This window comes from Neolamprologus multifasciatus, chromosome 8, assembly GCF_963576455.1.
Source record: "Neolamprologus multifasciatus chromosome 8, fNeoMul1.2, whole genome shotgun sequence".
Taxonomy (NCBI): domain Eukaryota; kingdom Metazoa; phylum Chordata; class Actinopteri; order Cichliformes; family Cichlidae; genus Neolamprologus; species Neolamprologus multifasciatus.
In genome coordinates, this window is record NC_140446.1 from 7,290,078 (window position 1) to 7,296,077 (window position 6,000).

Here is a 6,000-nt window from a genome sequence, read left to right on the forward strand (position 1 = left end):
GGATGGGGTGAACCATCAAAAATTCGGGTAGTGATACTGGCAGAGAACTGACTCCTCCTATCTTCTCATTTCACCACTGGATTGTGCATGTGTTGAGTGTGCCATGGACTTAATTGTGCAAAGTCTGGCTTTTATGGAAATGCACATAAATTACTGCTGACCATATGTCTGTCCACAGTTTATGCATTTGTAGTAAATCAGCATGCATACCTGCAAATATTCCCACAAAAACAGAATATACACTGACAGAAAAAAAAATATATATCCAAAGACACTCCCAGACAGACACGGTATTGGCTTCGTCTCAATCTTTCCGGCTCAATTTGCTGATTTTGGTTATAGTTTTATTGAACTAACTCTCCGCCTGGCTCGCGCTCTCTTCAGTCTTTGCAACAATAACACGACTGTGCCAGGAGGTTCCTGTTCTCACTGTCCAGGCTTTTACCACTTTCAGCGGGAACAGTGCCAGGCCCTGAAGACTTTTCATGTACATTGATGCGATTTTTGAGGTTTTCATTTATTTTGAAAAGGAAGAGTCCCACATCCACTTCATGTTTCATTCTTAAATGGTGCTCTTTACTGAAAGCTCAAACGCAAGATGAGACGATAGTTTTGAAGAGAAGTGTTTATCAGATTGGCCTTCCAGACACGCCATCACTTCCATATGGCTCCAACAGCAATAAAAATTATATATTTTTAAATTATTTTTATAGTCTTATCAGTCTTCATTTATTTTTACCATTGCCCACTGACATCTCTTCATCCATGTGGTTTGAGCACACAGGCAAAGAATAACACGTATCAAACCACACTGAGCAATATACAAGACCAGCGTGAAGGACAAGAATCACTTATCATTCCCATTCTGCTGTGTAAACAATCTGCTGTAGGTCAGTGGCTACAGCACTTGTGCTGTTACAGCACATATAAACACACCTTGGATGATGAAAAAGGTGCTAACAGGGCCCAGAGCGTGAAAAGACAGCGCAGTTTTCTTTTGCAGAGGGCAGATAATGATTTGTACCACAACATAAAGGAAGACTAAACAACAATCAATTGGTCTTGATCCATTCAAAAACAAGGATAAGCAATATGTTGCACACATGGAATAGACTGGCACTGGCATGGCATTTTTCTCATCTTACTGACCACTCAAAGTGCTTTAGACTACCAGCCACATTTGCCCACACACATTAAGCACTTTGCCTCACATCTATGGTCAGTTCCGAAACAACAATTAACCTGACATTGATGTCTTTGGATTGTGGGTAGAACCACCTACAGACACAGAAAGCCCCCAGCTGGGGTTCAAACCAGAGGCATTCTTGCCATTAAGTGACTGCTCTACCACTGCACCACCTATAGAAGCATGCCATCAGGTAATTCATATCCATCCATCTATTCCTTAATTTTTGTTGGGGTAGAAGTCTAAGCAAAGCTGCCTAGACGTCCTCACTGGCGTCTCCAGCTCTTCTTGGGGGAAGGATCTCCAAAACCCTCGAGAAACATAAACTCTCCAGCATGTCGCAGCTCTAGCAAGTCTGGTGGGCCAAACCTAAAACATCTTACCGAGGAGTCATTCAGGAGGCAGATTTGACACATGCCTGAGCAACCTGGGTTAACTAGGCTCCTTTCAATGTGCATGAGCAGCGACTCTAGTGTGAGCCCCTCCTGAATAACTGAGCCGTGTTACACTTTCTGCATCAAAGAGTGCGCAAGGGTCTGCTTGGGTCATTACGTTATAACTGTGCAAGAGGACTCAAGGCAGTATAAAAAGCTGTTTAAGAAGAAAAACTACCTTTCAGTGATATCTGCAGCTTTTTTGTTATGTTCAAGGAAGAGTAATTCTAACCTGGGGGATGTGCTGAGACACCAATTATTTCTTTCATCGCCTGTAACTTTTGGTCACTAGTTGATACAAGCAGGAAACAAGGTAGGAGGGTAAATCAATGCCCACTAGGAATGAGTCCAAATTATTGTCTCTGCTATGTTTGTACAGGGAGCAGGCAGCCATATACCTTTTTTGTAAGTCCAAAAAAAATACATATATGAGTTGGGCATTTACCCAAAGGACTGGATATATAGTAACACATGATAAAACCCAATCGGTAGAAAGTGGCAAATTGACAGTTACTGAAACTTTTGTTACGTGTTTTTCTTTTATTTTTAACAAACAGTGAAATGTTAATTAGTAATAGTTGCTAACTGGTTAATATGAAGCTGACTCTTCAAATGTATTTTAAATATTGTTTAATGCAGATAATAAAATTATTTGAATGGCTTTCCTAAAGTTGTTTAAGAGAGCAGTTATAGTAGTTATATAGCATAAATATCATGGTGTCACTCCCCATGTGTTGACCTGTCTGTGAGTATGTCCGAGGGCGGCACTAACCACTCTCTTACAAGAGTCGTTGTGGTCCAGAGAGGACCCTGGCAGGGACACCAGTTTCTCATCTTCAATCTTTGGCAGGTTGTTTTTCTACTCATGTGATGGCATAAAATCTGCTTTCCTTTGTTTTGTGCTGTCTGCTTACTTATTTGTCTCCTTGCTCCTTGCAGCAATTCTGTGGGAACAACTCTGGTATTGTCTCAGTTGGAGACTTTTCTGTCTTCAAGCCTGTGAAAAGCTGGAAGATTGAACCAGTGTTGGAAAAATGGAAATACTTACCTGAATTATAGTTAAGAGGGGGATTTACCTGAGTAAAATCATGCTGTTTGGAAGGCTCAACTTAAACCTAAACTTCTGTTGCACTTATTGGAAACATTCATTGAATCCCTTTAAACCATTTGATCTCTATCCTGCATTTGAATCTCTTTAGTGTTGACAACAAATCACAGTGAGCCATGAACCTGGAGATCACGGTGTGTCCTGCTTCATTCATGTAACTGCTAAAAAGTAACTGCCAAAATACATAGAGTTAGGAGTGAAATATGTCTCACTGGAATAAGTGGTCTACACTGGAAACGGTTGGCAGTAACTATTTACAAAAAAAAAAAAAAAATAAATAAAATAAAATAAATCAGTACTAGTGATAATTAGTTAACATTATTAATAAAAAACATTTTTATCTGTAGAACTTCAATGTACCTGTTTATTATAATTTTATACATATTAGGGGGTATTATATATATTTTTCTTTACAGATGTTTTGTAGAGTTTGGTCTATGGTTTTGACCAAATTAAAAGAATAAATAAATAAATAAATAAATAACTGAAAATAACAAACATAGGTTTGTTTTGGTCAACAGGTTCATCTTTTTCAAAGGAAATCTGAATCTGCATACAATAAACCTCTTTTGCACATTGATTTTTTTTAAGTACCGACTTTCCAGCCTGCTCAGCTTCTTCAGAGACAGCGAGCGAACAAACAAAATCACAATCACTTTCCGAGGCAACAACCCCTCTGGGTGAAGCCAACAGCAAAGCCAACCATAAAATCCACTGTATAAAAGGAAATTATATCTGCAGACCCACAAAGTGGAGAACGGCCACATGATAAAGCACCAAATGAAAAATCCAGATAGGTGCCATGGCAACATGGCCCTTTGAGCAACGTGCAGTGGAAATTGAGAGGTTGAGAGTGAATGCCAATTAAATGATTTTCTAATGTACATCCTTACAATGACAATACAGATGACATGCTTCCTCTGCTGCGTTTGTTAGCATCACTGTGAACAGTGAATTGACAAGTGCATGTCTAGGGAATAAAAATGAAATGTAGGAGAAGGAATGACTGAATTGGAACAGAGATGGGAGACCCAGCTGTTCATCAGACTGAAGTGGGAGCAGCAGAAACTGAACCTGATGGTGTGTAGAGGAGAAAGAACTGGCATGTTTAATACCACATGTAAAACCAACACAGGTACGCAGTGTTGATCTGTTTGTCAATATGAGTCACAAGGCAATATTTACCTATCATCTTATATGCCAGGCTGCATAAATATGTTTCGTATGTAAATATTTAATTGAGCCTTTGAAGTGCAAACAGAACTTTGGAGAAAATCCATTAGAGAGATGTTGTCAATACTCTTTCATGTGTCAGAGTTTGATCTATCACTCACTTATCAGCAACCACCAGCTGACATATAAAATTTAAAAGATCTCTTAAAATGGGAATTTTTCAGAAACTCACTCTTGTTTGGTAAACATACAGTACCTGAAAAAAAATCAGTGTGATTTCTTATGAATATTTCTCCATTTTTGGGAAAAGGTAATGTTTTCACATCTGCCTCTTTGTTTGTAAAAGAGGAAAAAAAACAAACAGTGAACATAACTGAAAAGGGAACATGATTGAAAATGTGCGGGCTGAAAGTCCTTGGCTTAAAGCATCAGAGAGTTAGATTAAGCGATGTTCCAGATCCACTTTAATTATTTGGCTGCATTTGTGTCCCAGGATAAAAATCAGACATCTTGGATTCCTAAACAACATGGCATAATGTAACAAAATCTGCCACGATGAAATATCAGAAAACACGCAAACCGTTGAATGGTCTAAAGCTATAAAACAATTCCATGTTAGAACAGGGTTACACAATACAGCGTGCCACTGAGGTTCTTGATTAATGGTTAACTAACCATCTAAATACAAACTGACGGATTTTGATCCGTTACACATCTGGCTTGCTTATTTAAATATTATATCTTCTGGAATTTCTGATAACTTTTATGACTCACTTTGACTCCACTGTGCCATGCAAAGAAATGTTTCAGCAACTAACCCCAGCTGCAAAGGAAGCTTAGGGATAAAGGGAATCTTGCTACAATTATATAAATTTTCGTTACAGCTGGAAGCAGATGAAAGCTTCCTTTTGTTTTCAGTCTTTGTGATAAAAAACTTTGACATGCACGGAAACTGATCTCAGGTAACTCAGGAATTGAATAACTGAATGGCTTAAAAATCCATTTTGGTAATGCTTTCTATTAAGACCCTTGTAATAAATGTTAGTTAGTAAGTAATAAGCCACTTATAAAGTTCTCACCAAAGACTAATAAGCCTAAATAAGCATTTAACTAAATTAGTTATTTACATTTACCAATGTTGTTGTTTTTTGTTTATTTGCTTTTTAAAAAAAACTGGATTTGAAATGAAAAATGTATTTTAATGTTTAATGTATTTTTAACAATGGATAGGTAAGTCAGACAGTAATATAATAACACAATTATACTAATAAGCATCTTATAATTGCTTCTAAGTAATATATTGCTTATTACAGCAGTTTTACTGTGATTTTGTGAATGTTTTCATCAACCCTAGAAAATCCGGCCAAACTAACTAATACACGAGTGTAATCTTTTGAATGACATCCCAGCCTTGAGCCTGTGCATTTGAAGGAAATTGTAACTCTTCTTTGGGTTCCTATGCCTGAAGGAGCCATTGAATGGGTCTATGTGTACTCCTGAAGTCTTGAAACTGGATTCTTACCAATGGCTGAGGGTGTATTTGCTGTTGTGTACCCCCACAAAGGTTTTATCCCTCCACTTATCATTCCTCAGCCATCAGCAGCCCCACAGTGAAGTGACACTAGAGCCCTACGCCTAATACAGTACACACATGGTGATGACAAAAACAGTCTGATGAATAGGTTTGCCGGTCATGGAGATTAATGGACAACATTAAGACAGAATTTCATATTGGATATCTCTGCTTTGATTGCTTTCTGAGCTGCACTATAAATAACACAATATATTATACATGTATACATATAAGGCGGTGAACCAAAGCTAAAGGCACAAAGAACTTTTAAGCGACATTCAAGAGGTCAGCGTGCATTTCTTGGGGTATCTCTCGGTCGCTGTCTCACTCAGTAAAAGTCAATGAGTGTGGAGCCTTTCAGGCTTCTCACACAGTGGCAAAGATCCAGAAGAACTGCTGTGACCATAAACTACTCGGGCCCAACTAAAAAGACAGATAACCCTGTCTTTTTATAGCATGGAGAATATATACTATAGCATGGAGTTGGAGCCAAGTAGATGTGCAGAGTGCAGTGAAGGAATCTATC